General features: G+C 40.2%; 1 pseudogene; it reads right to left on the minus strand.

Annotated features, from left to right (window-relative positions):
* Positions 1 to 5661: 5661 nt before the first annotated feature.
* Positions 5662 to 16141, minus strand: LOC149183801 (uncharacterized; annotated as a pseudogene).
* Positions 16142 to 17792: the final 1651 nt, after the last annotated feature.

Raw genomic sequence — 17792 nt, forward strand, 5'->3', positions numbered from 1 at the left:
GGGTTTTTGGTGGCAAATTGAGGAATTGCACTTTTGGGTGCGGGGATTGGACACAGTTTCTGCAGGGGGTTCCTTGGGACGAGGTAGGAAACAGTATTGATGCCTTAACTTGAGATGGATGATCAGGAATGAAAGATGAGGAGCTAAAGAGAGCAAACAATGACTTTGAATTCCCTTTAGACAGTAGAAAACATGGAAATTAAACAAATTTAAAAGCAGAGCATGGCTAGCATGAATTCATACTTTAACACTTCATTTGTTTAATGTGCAGCAGTAAAGAAAGGAAATGAATCACATAACAAAGCTTACAAGAACATTGAGAAACACACCATCAACACATGAGTCCACAAGAATCCCAAAGATGACTGCAAAACCCTGGTCTTCCTTAGCCAAAAATTGCAGAGATACAGTGAAAATATACAATGATAGCTTCTCCCTCAAGAGTCCAACCTTCTAACCCCTGAAAATGATTAAGAAGATACATAATATAGGCAAGCCAACCTCTTCCCTTGCCTCTAGGGGTCGAGCTCATCCTTCTAGGAGTTGTTTCAACTAATTCTAAACTGAGCACTAAAATCTAGGCAGTCAAAACAACTTGCCTCTATAAGCTAGGAAACCAATCCATTCATTAAATATTTACCCTTGACATGAATGAATCTTCTAGAAGTGTTAAACAAGAGTAAAAGTGTCTTAGAGTTACAATAATTACATCAAAGATAATCATCTTCAACCCCAAAAAGTCAAACTGAGTCAAATCTGCGTTTTCTGGGCTGTACAATGCAATCTGGCAAAATCTGCTCAACGGGTCGCGCCCCCTCTGCGCAACGGGTCGCGCACATTGGGAGCTCCGTTTGAGGCACTTGTAGGTGTCAGAATTAGGTGCAGGATAGCTCGTTGGAAAGTTCTTTGAGTCTACTTTCCAACCCAACTATAATTTTTCAATTTGGAGTTCATTTTCCCTCTCAAAACTTAATTCTCCAAGACAGCTTTCTGCAGTTCAAAAAAGTGGCAGAAAGTCAAATTTTTCATGTATTTTAACCTTTTGGAGGCCCAAAACTCCATAAAAACTCAAGTCCATCCATAGGCATATGTAAATTTGCATGAAAAATCTAGAAATGCTGAGTTTTTGCAAAAAGGAGCTGCCATGACAAAGGATCTCACCGGGGGTGAGACCCGTTGAGGAGCCAAAACCTGTAAATTACCAAAAATTGCCAAAATTACCCAAAATTCTCAAAAAAATTTGGGATTTGAGCTGTGGCTAGGATATTGAGTGCCTTGATCCTTCAGTGAGGCCTCAGCCAAGATATGGAGGGGATCGGGCTTCTTTCTCCTTTTTTGTGCCTTGGCCAACCGCCTTGGATCCGGCGATTGTAATTTTGACATTTCTCTAAAACCATGATACCTTTGCAAAAAGTGAAGGAGGTTTTTCTTCTTTGGCATGTTGTGGACAAAAACCTCTCTCAGTTTTCCAAAATTCATCTTTTATTGCTCTGGAACATCATTTGAGTGCGACTTGTCCCGATGTGTGAAACAAGGAATTTTGTCGAAATGGAGCGAAATGAAGGGGATAGGGGGCTTCTAAATTCTTGGGGAAATTTTTGGAAGTAGGGAGGGATGTTAGGAAGTAGGGGAAAGTGGAATCTCAGAGATTGAGTGAGGGGAAGGGGTCAAAAAGGGAAAAACACAGGCCAAACCTAGAAAATTGCCAGATTGTAGCTAGAAACTAGGGTTTGTGCAAAAAAGAGGAATTTGGCGGATCTAAGGGATGGGAAGCATTTTTTAAGGTACTTTAAGGATAGGGGAAGGTGTATCAACATCAGGAAACAAGTTTTGCCGATGATTTGACCGTCCAAGAGAAATTGGCTTCAAAACCCTAGGAGAGGGAAATGACCTTGCCAAGGCACAACTGAAGCATGAACAAGATGTAAAATGACTCATTAGACACTGACATGATAATGACAACCCTATGAATGATGATAGACTCAGTTGAATGATGACATGGACCGCCATTTGGACAACTTTAGAAGGAGTAAAAGCAAACCCTAGACCTAATGCCTAGTGACCAAATTTTGCTTGAAAACTCTTTGAAATGACAAAATTTGACTTGGAAAATCTGAGACCACTTTGTAAGAGCATATTTGATCACTGGAGGAAGGCTGGGAAGACTGACACTAACATTGGCTCCAATGGGGATGGTAGCTCCTTAGAGGTGCCAAGAACCTTAGACATCTGGGAGAGCAGACCAGTGCTTGCAACCATTGGGCGATGGAGTCATTATTTACACCTTTGACACAAAACTTTGACACATTTATTGAATGAAAACTTGACTAAAAACTGACTGAAACTTAACTGAAACTTGACTCAAACCGACTCGATGGCAAACTGAAATAACTTGAAAAACTCACTCAACAGACCAAACACAAATGACTCATGACCGACTTAAAACAAAACTTTACAAAGCTTTTGGAAAAACGGCAGCAATCCATCAAGATTTGGAATCATGATGAAAACCACCTGCATACTAATGAAATATGTACAATCATGTATAATGAGCTTTCCAATGTAACCAATCCAGCAGATGGCTACATACCAAATTTCTGCTCTCGCTTATCTCGAGCAGGCGAAACGATGAACCTGTAGGCAACTCAAAATAACCACTGAAACCAAAACTTATGATAATGAACCAGGCAACATTTATCTTTTCTAATGCTTGCAGAAGAATGCCAAAGGAATCTTGATAATCCTGAAGCACTACCTTGTTTGGAGATCCAGCTGCAAAAATATAAGTACTCGCTTCATTCTGATCTGAAAGAACAGTGGGTTGATGATTGATAGGAAGGCACAGAGAAGTATAAGCTTCTGCCATATGAGTGTTGGTTGTAAATTCCTTGACCGTGAGAAATTTCGACATATTGTCTCTCTCAAGCTTATATTCCTCAATTTCATGGTCTAGGTCATTCTTAAACAGAAAACAATCCTCAAGATCATCAAGCATGACAGCGTCATCATCTTCATGAAATAAAATATTATATGTTTGCTGATCTATAAAACTAATTACAAGACTGTCATCATTTTCAAAAGAGGAAGAAGTTTCACCAACACTTTCGTGACCATGTGCACACTGCCGATTTGTTGTAGCTTGGGTTGTAGCATGGCCTTTCAAAAGCTGATCTATCTCCTCTTTAGACAAAGGAGATAAGACTTTTTGTTTCCCTTTGCTCAAACAAGTCTTGTCTTCTTGAAATAACATGAAAAACATGAAAAATCTGAATGACAGTCCTGATCTTCTGAAACTTGGAAACATTGTTGATCATCTTCATATGACATGGCAATCAAACTATCCAAATTATGATTGAAAGAAGAGTTTTCACTTACTTGAACAAAGATCTCATCTTGATGTTCATGAGTTGGCTGAATTACCTCCTCATGCAGGCTCTGTTCTGATGGCATAAGGACATTTGGATCAAGAACTTTGTCCATGATCTCAACAACAAAACTCTCCTTTTCAGGATTCGGCACAAGGTATGCTTGGTTATCATAATCTGAATGTAGTTCTGAAGTAGCTGACTGGACATTATCACACTCTACAATCAGCACTAGACTTATTTGCATGCTGCTGTCTTCTGTGGGCAGATCTGAAACAACATTTTCTCTTTCCTCATTTTCAGCCATATGGAAATCTTCAGCCTGTTGATCTTGACAAGTATCCTCTAAGATTTATGTGTGCTGCTGAAACGGATTTTCATACAAAGCCTCCATGATCTCAACATCCATAAAATTATCATCTTCATAATATTTCTCAAGGCTTTCAATAAAAGTTGAAGCATGTTGGCAACAATCATGAACTAAATTTAATGATGGATAAGATGCTTGATATCTTTCAATGAACAAGGCATGAAAATCCTTTAAACAGTAAATACAAGCAGGCGGCAAACTTTCATACCACGATTGGGCTTTACCTTCTAGAGTGGCCAAGAATATCTTCATCAAGCAATCTTCAGGAAAATCCACCTTCAACTTGCGAATATGCATATGAAATCTAACTAGATGTAAAGCAGCATCCTTCTTACCATCATCATTAAATGTAGGCAGATTCCTTGACCAATCTACCTTCGGAATTTTATTCGGAAAACCAGGGATGTGATCTCGGCTCAGGGGAGCATATCTTCTTGCGATTCGATCCATCTTGTAAAGCTCAAAGCTACTAGTCTTCCTGCAGTGAAGTCACCATGAAGCATTGATCTCTAGAGTTTTCGGTGGAGGAGTTTCCAGTGAATGATTTCAGCCTTTCAAGTGTCTGATCGTTGTCCACTATCAACAATCAGATCTGAACTTGATACATGTAATGGGGTAAAATGCAAATGAAGTGCTTGTATTCACAAGCTCACAGAGATTGACTGAAGCAGCGTTTATCTACTTCCGCTAATGCAAAGAAAAAGCGTTTCGGAGGCTACCTGGCATAACTTCAGGCTCCGTCTAAGACTTATGAAACAAACACATCAACCCACAAACAAGTTTGTTCTCCCCAGTATGGTCGCCAGTATGTTAGCGCTTGAGATTTCACCTCAGGCTGAGAAAGGTAAACCTCAAGGCAACATCAAACCATTCAGCCCCGTAGCTAGCCCTATGGGGCAGGAGAAGGCTCTCTCCGGTCAATCTCGGTAGATATTCAATTGATGAGATGACCAAACGGGTGACACTGATATTAGGCTAGTAAACTGATTAGAAATATTGATTTGGGGTTTTTAATTAAATAATGGGGTTTTTCTGGGCTACATGGGAAAAATCACAGCTTGAAACAGAGAAATATGATGAACAACACAGGTTATCGACTGAGGCAAGGTAGGCAAGAAATTTAGCATCAAATCTAGATTTAAATGGGATGGCAAGACTGGTGAGGAGCTAAGGAGGGCAAACAATAACTTTGAATCCTCCTTAAACAGTAGAAAACATTAAACATGAACAAACTTATAGGCAGAGCATGGCAGGCATGAATTCTTACCTAAACACTTCATTTGTTCAGTTAGAAATGATCATGTAGTGAAATGGAACATAACAGATTACATATGAAACAAGAGGAAAACTAATGCTAACTTTCATACCACAGGAATCTCAGAAGTCAGAGCTGTGTAATTTCATTAAACTCTCTGCCAAAAACTGTACATTGAAAGCTCTGTTCTCCAGCACTCTCAGCACTCAGAAAACTCTCCCTCCTGTCCTACCCATGAATTTTTTATATTTAATACATTAAATAAGCCTCTGTTGTAAAAGAAAACAAATCAACCCAAAAAACTCCTGCGATGTTTCACCTGAATTACATAAATAGAACATGTAATAACTTTCCCCTCGAAAATCTCTAACCAAAAAGCCTAACAATTGGAGCGCAGACTCCATCGTATGACTAACTGAGGTCATAGATAAAAACGAATCTTATGCATCTGGTAACAGGTGTCTTCAGGTGACTGAAGTGAAGAGCAGGTGTCAAAGACGTGCGCCATATTTTTCTTTAGTTGACAACGGATTAAAACTTATGCGATCAATGCCAGCAAGCTCTATTTGACACATAAGGGCCTTATTTCATCTAGACGCACAATAATCGCAGAAAATATTGGCCTGGCACATGGGTTTCTATCCAATCATTCCTCAATCAACTCTTTTAGATCACTGAAAAATGTGGATACATCGTGACAAAAAACTTGAGTACGCAGTAACATCAACCCAAGGTGGAAAGCACTGTTTCAATTTTATTGCCCGCTTATCTAAACGTTGATCCAAAATAGCAAGGTCAATCTTTAAAGCTTCAGAACTGCTTGCCTCGACCCAAAACTTCCAATTCTTAGAACTACTGCCACTTAATCGTAATATATAAGACAGTGGCCCGCCATTTACTTGTTCAGGAGCTGGCAATTCCTTCTCAGAAAAGGACCAACTAGCAAGAGGCCCTGTGATATTAAGAACTGCAACCCAAACCTCTTGAAGAGAACCCAGGTCAAGCTCCAAATGTACCCTTCGGACCTGAGAACTAGAAGAAGTTGTTTCCTCATTCATGAATAACCTGGGTAAATTATGATAGTGTTCAAAAATGTCCTCTGTTGCTCCAGGAAATGTCAATTTCGAAAAAAAAACAAGAAATTGGATATAATGCTATAAATGTTCCTTCATTAGAATAATTCGCTGCTTCCTTGTTAAACATTGGGCCTATATTCGACTGTTTTGCTGCTTCAGGTGCATTTTTCAATACAAAAGACAATGTATTGGCATCTGTAATTCCCAAATCGTACGAAGAATGTAATAAGTTATTCCCTGTAGTTTGGAACGTGTGTTGAAGAACAAGCCTCTTTGGAGCAGCAACACTATATGGGAAAAACTGAGAAGATAATGCCATTGCCACAACACTCAGCTGTACAAGCAACTGTAATGGTACAGGATTTGATAACCAACTCCCCACAATGGGCATCAATGGACCAACACACAAACCAACAATAATTCCAGTCACACAGGCAACAATAATATCTGAAACAAAATATCCATAGGGTTCTGAGACAACACCAAGCATTCCCATCTTTTCAATAATAAACTGGAAACAAAGTCCACCAACGTAGAGAGAAAACGCAATAGGCAAAATAAGTGGAATAATGTAACCCACAAGTGACCTAAACAAATGTCGACCAAAGAATTTGACAGAGATCGTGAAAATTGGCCACATTAAAATCAGGAATACTGCCCACCAAAATGTCAAAGAAATTATATCAAGTCCAGTATACAAGCCAATTGATTCCTATCAGAGGTTTCAGCAATATCCTGGGCGCACCTTTATCCCTGTTTTGTAACAGTCCAATCCTTGTGCATGAAGACAACGGAACGATCATATAGTTGAGGAGTGAATTCTGTGACTGCCTCCGTAATGATCGTCCAAGGGTTTGCGCAAGAAACCTCACAGTCAATATATAACCTGTTAGCGCTTGGAATTCACCTAGGCTGAGATAGACAAACTCTCAAGGCTACATCAAACCATTTCACCTCGTAGCTAGCCCTACGAGGTATGAGAAGGCTCTCTCGGGTCATATTCGATAGATATTTCAATATGATTAGGCTGACCAATTAAGAATAAAGATTTTAGGCTAGTAAATTGATAGGGGGGTTGATTTAATGATTTTTTGGGGTTTTTGGTGGCAATTGGTGGAAGTGCAATTCAAGGTGCGGGGATTGAGCACAGTTTTCACAGGGGGATCTAAGGGGCAAGGTAGGAATGAGTGCTGATGCCTTAATTTGAGATGGATGATCAGAGATGATAGAGGAGAAGCTAAAGAGGGCAAACACACAATTCGAATCCTCTCTAGACAGTAGAAAACATTAAAATTGAACAAACTAAAAAGCTGAGCATGTCAAAACATGAGTTCAAACTTTACCACTTCATCTGTCCAATTTAGAAGCATAAGAGAGATGTGAAACACATAAACAAACTTACAAGAACATGTAGAGAACACACCATCAACAATCAGATCCACAAGAATCCTCAAAGATGTCTGTAAAACCATGGCTTTCCTTGCCTTCAATTGCAGAAATAGATGCACAATATACAATAAAGCTTCCTTACACAAGAGTCCAACCATGAAAATGAGAAGGAGAGAGCATAATATAGACCATCTAGACCATCTAACTCCTTTCCCCACCTCTAGGGGTCAAGCTCAGCTTCCTAGGAGCTGTTTGAACTAATTCTAAATTAAGCACTAGATAATAGGCAGTCCAACAACTTGCCTCTATTACTTAGCTAACTAATTCATGCATTAATTTTTCACTTTTTACATCATGGAAGCTTCTAGAAGGGTAAAGAAAGATAAAATATACCAAAGTGCCATGAAAATATTACATTTATCCATCATCTACAAGTAATAATAGTCAACCATAGTCAAAACAATGTTTTTTGACCGAAAATGTGAATTCTGGCAAATCTGGAAGTTCTGGTCGCGCCCCTGGAAGTTCTGGTCGCGCCCCTTTACAGCTGTTTTTGAGTGGGTTCCACTGATCCAAATCAGGTGAAAAATGGCTCATTGGAAAGCTTGGCCTGTCTACTTTCCATCCCAAGTGGAATTTCTGAATTTGGTGTTGATTTGACCCCTCAAAAACCATTTCTCCCAAGGTCACTTTCTGCAACTCAAAAAGTGGGCAGAAAGTCATTTTTTAGGTGTATTTTGAGCTTTTGGAGGCTCAAAACTCAAAATCAAGCTTCTCCCAAGTATTGTTAATTTTTCTTTTTGAATTCCCTTTCCAAAAATGCCAAGTTTGCAAAATTCCGAGCAGCCCTTCAAACTAGTCTCACCCGGGGTGAGACCAGTTCTTGGGAAAAACCTGTAAATTGCACAAAAAATTCACAAATGAAAAAATTTTCTCCAAATTTCTTGAAATTTGGGCTGAGAGTCCCCAATCAAGTACCATGCTCATTCAAAGAGGCTTTGGCCAAAGTTTGAAGTGGATCGGGCGTTTTCCTTCGTTTTTGTGCTTTGGCCAACCGTCCTTGGAGCACCTTCGTTCTCGCCGGTATTGTTGACATTTCTCTCAAACCATGACACCTGTGTAAAAAGTGAAAGAGGTTTTTCTTCCTTGGCATGTTGTGGACAAAAACCTCTCGCAGTTTTGCAAAATTCATCTTTGATTGCTCAGAAACAGCTTTTGAGTGCGACTTGTCCCGATGTGTGAAGCAAGGAATTTTGTCGAAATGGAGCGAGATGAAGGGGGTAGGGGGTTTCTAAATTCTTGGGGAAATTTGTGGGAGTGAGGAGGGATGTTAGGAAGCAGGGGAAAGTGGAATCTCAGTGATTGAGTGAGGGGAAGGGGTCGAAAAGGGAAAAACACAAGCCAAACCTAGAAAATTGCCAGGTTGTAGCTAGAAACTAGGGTTTGTGCAAAAATGAGGATTTTGGGGGATCCGAGTGTTGGGAAGTGTTTGATAAGGTACATTAAGGATAGGGGAAGGTGTATGAACATCAGGAAACAAGTTTTGTCGGTGATTTGACCATCCAAGAGAAATTGGCTTCAAAACCCTAGGAGAGGGAAATGACCTTGCCTGGGTGGCAACTGAAGCATGAACAAGGTGTGAAATGACCCATTAGATACTGACATGACGATGACAACCCTCTGAATGATGATACACTCAGTTGAATGATGACATGGACTGACATTTGGGCAAACCCTAGACCTAATGCCTAGTGACCAAATTTTGCTTGAAGACTCACTGAAATGACAAAATTTGACCTCGACACTCTCAGACAACTTTGTAAGAGCATATTTGATCACTGATGGAGGGCTTTCAAGACCGACACTAACATTGGCTCCAATGGGGATGGTAGCTCCTTGGAGGTGCCAAGAACCTTAGACATCTGGGAGAGCAGACCAGTGCTTTACAATTATTGGGCAATGGAGTCAAAAACTCAAACTGAAATGCATGACTGAAAACTGACACAAACTAACTTAACAACAAGACTAAAAATTGACTCATAAAGGACTCATGACTCAACTTAAAACTGACTCAATACTTAAACACAATCAACCAACTGAAAATGATGCTCAAAGTGGAGCTTATTCATCACAACCTACTCTAACAGTTTCATTCATCACCTGATCAACTGAAATGAAACAACCAATGCAACCAAGTAAGTATCTCATCTGTTGTTTGAAATCTCTGCAAGTTCTCACTGATGACCAACAAGAGAGAACTACTGAAAGGCAACTCCCATGACAACTTAGAAACAGATCCATTGAATGATATAAATTCTCTATCCGCCTCCAAAAACACTGCATAAGGATCTTGAAATTCAAGCACACTGGAACTTAGCTCATCCAATGGATTACTTCTCTTTTCCTCATACCATGAATGCAAACTTCGATCTGAGCCTTGTGATGATACCTCTGCTGAAAATGACAAAGAAACCGGCTGCCGGATCAAATTCATATCAGCACATGTTTCAAGCTCACATGTGGTCAATGGAGAAAGACTTTGACTGCAAACCTCATCCAAAACATCAGCTATGGGATCATGAAAAACTTGAAAAGACTGCTGCAATCCCATTTCTATTGGTTCCATTGTGATTACATGATTGCCTACATGCTGCTCATCTAGTTCTTTAGAGATAATATGAAAATTCTGCCTTATAAACTGAAATGCTTCGAAACAAAAGGGTAAAGAATCTTCCTGCATCATCACATCATGTATTTCATCTTCCACAACTTCATCTATAATCTGACCTTCATCCTCAACATTAAAACTGAGTGATTGTTGATTTGTTATAGGCTTTTCATTTGAAGATGTACTATGCAATCGACCCTTCAAAAACTGAAATGAATCAAAACAGAATGGCACGGAGTCACCTTGAATCATTAAATCAGCTGCAATTTGACAATCAATGGCTTCCGGGGGTTGCAAATCTGAATATGAGGAGTCTTGAACAAAGTTTTCATTGCGCTCAAGAGGATCCAAATCAAGACTAGTCAACAACGGATTTGTGATTGCATGGAAGTTATCTCTGATGAACTGACATGAATCAAAACAAAAAGGCAAAGATCCTTCACTTACTTCAAAATTTGCTGCACTTTCCTCATCACTGTCATAGCTGATATATGATGGCTGATCGTTGTATTCGAGCTGCTGAAAATGAACTTCTTCCTCCCACAAACGAGCTGCTAATTTGTCTACAAGATTAGCTTCTGTTTGGAGAACATAATCATCATCATACTCATCAAACTGAGACAAATCATCCGTATAAAGCACGTCATCAAGCATACATGTCATATCAACAGTTCTTTCTTCTCCAAGATGATCTACAAAACAATCACTATGAGTGCTATGACAACTAGGCTGGGAAACAAAATGTTTTGGATCAGCAACTTGTTCTTCTTCAATCAGCGAGCCATGAAAATTAAAATCATTCCTTGGGGTGATCCTTTGCATCATCTCTTCCACTGCACTTACCAAAACGTGAAGCTTCACCTCTAGAGATTCGGCCGGATCTATGTTTTTCATCTCTTCTTCCTTCATCCTTGCCCTTCGGATCAACAGATGAGCCTCTACACTTACTGCATTGTTTTGCATCTCGTGAAGTGTTGCAATATCCTTTTCCCTCAGCTGAAACTCCATCTCCGGATCAAAGGCACCCGGATAGTGCAAGAGAGCAGATCTAGGAGAAGGTCTTATATCAACTGGCATCGAATAATAAACTTGATTAAATCTGGCCGAAAACTGTTGTACTGTCTCACCTGGCAATCTTTTCAGCTGATTATACTCTTCTACAATCAAGAAAAGGTTTTGACCGATCATCCACCTGTCGAGAAAAACTTTGACAAACTGCTGGAAATCTGAGATGCTCGCATCAGGCAGGGCTTTGAACCAACTCTTCACTTTGGCTTGCAAAGAAAGAGCAAAAAGCCTTATACTAACATCTTCATCATCAACTTCGAAAAGATCTAGAAAATTCTCAAAATTCTGGACATGTTGCTCAGCGTTGACATTCTTACATTCACCATCAAACATCGGCAAGTATAGATCATAATTTTTGGGGAAAGCATGAAGAACAGAAGGTAAAACAAGAGGTTTATACCGATGTGGAATTTTACAAGGTATAGGGGTATGTACAGCAGGTATAGAATCAGACTTGGTCTTTTGAGATTCATCAATTTTAATATGATCATCACAAAATTCGGAAAAAGGATCTTGATCAAGCTCGAAGGCATGCAAATCTTTGGTTTTCACACTTTTCAAAGGGAAAGAATCAATTGCAGGCCGAGGATCTCTTCTCAAGCACAATATACTTTGCAAAGCCTTCTTGACATTCTTGGGAAAAGAGAAGAAATAATTTACGACAAAGAACAAAATATCTTGGATGAAATTCCAACTTGAATACCTGATATGTCCATGTTGTCCTTTCATGTTTTTGCTGGTCGGGATCATCCTCCAGCGGAGTCTTTGGATCTGATTGGATCTGATCTCAAAAATGATGTAGAGTCGCCAAGTGAATGATTTCAGCCTTTCAAGTGTCTGATCGTTGTTCACCATCAACAATCAGATCTGAACTTGATACATGTACTGGGGTAAAATGCAAATGAAGCGCTATGTTCACAAATCCCACGGAGATAGACTGAAGCAGCGTTTATCTACTTGCGCTGATGTAAAACAAGAGCGTTTTCGAAGGCTTCTGGCGTAACTTCAGGCTCCGTCTAAGACTTATGAAATAACACGACAATGAGCAAACTATTAATATGTTCTCCCTAGTATGGTCGCCAATATGTTAGTGCTTGGAATTCACCTAGGCTGAGATAGACAAACTCTCAAGGCTACATCAAACCATTTCACCTCGTAGCTAGCCCTACGAGGTATGAGAAGGCTCTCTCGGGTCAGATTCGATAGATCTTTCAATATGATTAGGCTGACCAATTAAGAATAAAGATTTTAGGCTAGTAAATTGATAGGGGGGTTGATTTAATGATTTTTTGGGGTTTTTGGTGGCAATTGGTGGAAGTGCAATTCAAGGTGCGGGGATTGAGCACAGTTTTCACAGGGGGATCTAAGGGGCAAGGTAGGAATGAGTGCTGATGCCTTAATTTGAGATGGATGATCAGAGATGATAGAGGATAAGCTAAAGAGGGCAAACACACAATTCGAATCCTCTCTAGACAGTAGAAAACATTAAAATTGAACAAACTAAAAAGCTGAGCATGTCAAAACATGAGTTCAAACTTTACCACTTCATCTATCCAATTTAGAAGCATAAGAGAGATGTGAAACACATAAACAAACTTACAAGAACATGTAGAGAACACACCATCAACAATCAGATTCACAAGAATCCTCAAAGATGTCTGTAAAACCCTGGCTTTCCTTGCCTTCAATTGCAGAAATAGATGCACAATATACAATAAAGCTTCCTTACACAAGAGTCCAACCATGAAAATGAGAAGGAGAGAGCATAATATAGACCATCTAGACCATCTAACTCCTTTCCCCACCTCTAGGGGTCGAGCTCAGCTTCCTAGGAGCTGTTTGAACTAATTCTAAATTAAGCACTAGATAATAGGCAGTCCAACAACTTGCCTCTATTACTTAGCTAACTGATTCATGCATTAATTTTTCACTTTTTACATCATGGAAGCTTCTAGAAGGGTAAAGAAAGATAAAATCTACCAAAGTGCCATGAAAATATTACATTTATCCATCATCTACAAGTAATAATAGTCAACCATAGTCAAAACAGTGTTTTTTGACCGAAAATGTGAATTCTGGCAAATCTGGAAGTTCTGGTCGCGCCCCTGGAAGTTCTGGTCGCGCCCCTTTACAGCTGTTTTTGAGTGGGTTCCACTGATCCAAATCAGGTGCAAAATGGCTCATTGGAAAGCTTGGCCTGTCTACTTTCCATCCCAAGTGGAATTTCTGAATTTGGTGTTGATTTGACCCCTCAAAAACCATTTCTCCCAAGGTCACTTTCTGCAACTCAAAAAGTGGGCAGAAAGTCATTTTTTAGGTGTATTTTGAGCTTTTGGAGGCTCAAAACTCAAAATCAGGCTTCTCCCAAGTATTGTTAATTTTTCTTTTTGAATGCCCTTTCCAAAAATGCCAAGTTTGCAAAATTCCGAGCAGCCCTTCAAACTGGTCTCACCCGGGGTGAGACCAGTTCTTGGTAAAAACCTGTAAATTGCACAAAAAATTCACAAATGACAAAATTTTCTCCAAATTTCTTGAAATTTGGGCTGAGAGTCCCCAATCAAGTACCATGCTCAGTCAAAGAGGCTTTGGCCAAAGTTTGAAGTGGATCGGGCGTTTTCCTTCGTTTTTGTGCTTTGGCCAACCGTCCTTGGAGCACCTTCGTTCTCGCCGGTATTGTTGACATTTCTCTCAAACCATGACACCTGTGTAAAAAGTGAAAGAGGTTTTTCTTCCTTGGCATGTTGTGGACAAAAACCTCTCGCAGTTTTGCAAAATTCATCTTTGATTGCTTAGAAACAGCTTTTGAGTGCGACTTGTCCCGATGTGTGAAGCAAGGAATTTTGTCGAAATGGAGCGAGATGAAGGGGGTAGGGGGTTTCTAAATTCTTGGGGAAATTTGTGGGAGTGAGGAGGGATGTTAGGAAGCAGGGGAAAGTGGAATCTCAGTGATTGAGTGAGGGGAAGGGGTCGAAAAGGGAAAAACACAGGCCAAACCTAGAAAATTGCCAGGTTGTAGCTAGAAACTAAGGTTTGTGCAAAAATGAGGATTTTGGGGGATCCGAGTGTTGGGAAGTGTTTGATAAGGTACATTAAGGATAGGGGAAGGTGTATGAACATCAGGAAACAAGTTTTGTCGGTGATTTGACCATCCAAGAGAAATTGGCTTCAAAACCCTAGGAGAGGGAAATGACCTTGCCTGGGTGGCAACTGAAGCATGAACAAGGTGTGAAATGACCCATTAGATACTGACATGACGATGACAACCCTCTGAATGATGATACACTCAGCTGAATGATGACATGGACTGACATTTGGGCAAACCCTAGACCTAATGCCTAGTGACCAAATTTTGCTTGAAGACTCACTGAAATGACAAAATTTGACCTCGACACTCTCAGACAACTTTGTAAGAGCATATTTGATCACTGATGGAGGGCTTTCAAGACCGACACTAACATAACCCACCTTCATTTAATCTCAATGAACTCCTTTCTGGTGAACAATTTGATGCAGGACATTTGAAATCCAGCTTGACGTTAGCCTTCGGTGTAAAGAACATTGTATCTGGCTTATACCATAACCTTGAAAATTCATATTTCCACAGCAACACAGGATGTTCGACCCTTTCCTTCATTTGTTTGAGCATTAAGTCTGTAGGTATGGACGGGTCGCGCAAACCCAACAGGTCGCGCCCGTGTTGTTTTCCAACTGTTAGGACCCCCTGGACAGGTCGCACCCACCCAACAGGTCGCACACAGTCAAACAAAGAAGCTCCAGGCTCCGACCCTGTATATGGATAAAGCAATATCCTTCTAGAGAGCCACGTCTGCAAACCTGGTAAGATGCTCAAAACATAGGTGAAGATAACGAGTCACAAAGTATAGAAAACAATACGCATAACAAAGATCACTATTTTGTGCCACAAAGTATAGAAGCAAGATTCTGTCAGGGGATAGATGAGGTCTTTCACAGAGTTTATGCGAGATCTAGTATGTGGGAGACCCTTCAAAGTGTATAAAGCGAGATCCATCGTGCTGGCCATAGAGGTTAGACTATATAGATCAGTGAGCCATACCAAGAACAAGCCACAGAAAAACAATAAATAAAAACCACTGTAACATGTGCGAGCAACTGTATGCGAGCTACATAATCACTCCTATCACAGTCTCTGCCTTCCATTATCTTGTTGTGTTGCAATAATAACTTTCACAGCATAGGGAATATCTTCCTTGGGCACATAGCCAAAAGGCTCTCCCAACTGTGGGAATGTGGTCTCGACACGAAGAGTTCTTCCCATACCTCCTCCTACATAAATGTTAAAGCCTTGAGGCTCCCCTGCTTCATCCGAAACAACCACAAGCCCCACATCATTGGTAAGAATGTAAACAGAGTTATCTGTGGGTACAGTAACAGCAACCTTGAACTTACGAGGCAGGAATTAAGTCCCATAAATTGGCTCTGGTGAATCTTCAAAATTTGTGCCATGAGAGTTATCGCTGTGAGCCTCCACAACATCTGGTGGATCTGCTGACATTATTTTCTCTCCATCTACCCATAAATCATAATAAGAAGAGCAGCAACTTTTTTTGCAGTTTCCTGAGCAAATAAGCTAGAACATTTCTATTTCAAGTCACCACATGCTCCAAGAGTGGATCCCATATTTCTAATGATGGTACTCATAACTGTCTTCAGATCCTTCTTAAGCACGCCATGAAATTGAAATGCCTGTCTTGTCGTAAGTCGAAGAGTTCCAATCCCAAACTCATCTGCAAGATCATCCATTACCAAATAGAGTTTATATGGAACTTTCCCTGCCGGATTCTTCGTTCGAAGCATGAACTGATAAGACTTGCCTCCTTTAAAGCGTTCATCTCTGTTGTTTTGCTGATAGCTTCCATGAAATTTAATCAGCTGTGTTGCAGGTGGCTTGACTGGCTTAGCAATAGTCATGGCTGGCAGAATTTAATACATATTCTAGAACACATTTAATGATTTCTTCTTCAAAACATGGTTTTGAAGAAGAATCAATCTCTGACATGAGACGGAGTCTAACATTGGCTCCACTTGGGATGGCAGTTGCCGCTTCGTGGAGGTGCCAAGAACCACAGAACTTTGGGAGAGCGGACAGTGCCTTCACCCATTGGGCAATGGAATCATCATCAACACAACTCTTGACTTATTTTCAAACTGAAACTGAACTCAAACAATTCTTCAAGCAAACTAAAACAAGATGCTGCCCTTATGGCTGCTTATTTATTTACAAAGCTACCCTACTTTGCTGTACAATCACTAGATCAGGTGATACTAAAATGCCATATTAACCATTCAAGTAAACCTGAGATTGACGCCGGTTGAGAAAGCTTCCATGAGGTCACAGATGCAATTGCTGGCAGCCTTTCATGCACGTACTGACCCTGGTCACGGAAAAGACAGCCTGATCTGTCAATCAAACTGAAAAACATGTCCATATATGCCGCAATAGGATCACGGAAGCCAGACTCTGTTGGCTGCCCCAACTCTGCAACACATACTTCCAGCTGCACATTGTCAATGTATACATCTATAGGCAAATCTGTTATTTCTTGTTTCAATGGAGGAACGATTTCCAAAAACTTTTTAGGGTCTTGGAAATCATATGACTGGATTTGCTCATCGAGATATTGAATCTCATTTTCAACTCTTTCAACAACTAACTCACAAAATCTAGTTTTGCTTTCAAGATGAAGCTTCGGAGATTTCAAACATTGAAGGAAAATACTGAAAAAAATCTTCATTAATTTCAATATCTACTAACCACTCTCTAACTCCGTTTAGGGCTTCACAAAGTACAGGGTCTGCCACATACCCTACCATTGCATGAACAGATCAACATGCGTTGGAATGTCTGGATCGAGTTGGAGTCGCCAGGTGAATGGTTCAGCCTGCACAAGTGTCTGACTACTGTCCACCATCAGCATCAGATCTGCACCTTGATTGCATGTACTGGGACAAGACAATCAAAAAATTGAATTTTCTCCCCAGTATGGTCACCAGTATGTTAGCGCTTGAAATTTCACCTCAGGCTGAGAAAGGTAAACCTCAAGGCTACATCAAACCATTTAGCCTCGTAGCTAGCCCTACGGGGCAGGAGAAGGCTCTCTCCGGTCAATCTTGGCAGATCTTCAATGGGATGAGATGACCAACATGGTAACACTGATATTAGGCTAGTAAACTGATTAAAAAGGTTGATTTGGGGTTTTTTTTTTGGGCTTTTGGTGGCAAATTGAGGAATTGCAATTTTGGGTGCGGGGATTGGACACAGTTTCTGCAGGGGGTTCCTTGGGACGAGGTAGGAAACAGTATTGATGCCTTAACTTGAGATGGATGATCAGGAATGAAAGATGAGGAGCTAAAGAGAGAAAACAATGACTTTGAATTCCCTTTAGACAGTAGAAAACATGGAAATTAAACAAATTTAAAAGCAGAGCATGGCTAGCATGAATTCATACTTTAACACTTCATTTGTTTAATGTGCAGCAGTAAAGAAAGGAAATGAATTACATAAAAAAGCTTACAAGAACATTGAGAAACACACCATCAACACATGAGTCCACAAGAATCC

This window comes from Pinus tabuliformis, chromosome 3_2 (genome assembly GCF_031772625.1).
Source record: "Pinus tabuliformis cultivar Carrire ecotype Pingquan chromosome 3_2, CPIR1, whole genome shotgun sequence".
In the NCBI taxonomy this organism is placed as follows: Eukaryota; Viridiplantae; Streptophyta; class Pinopsida; order Pinales; family Pinaceae; genus Pinus; species Pinus tabuliformis.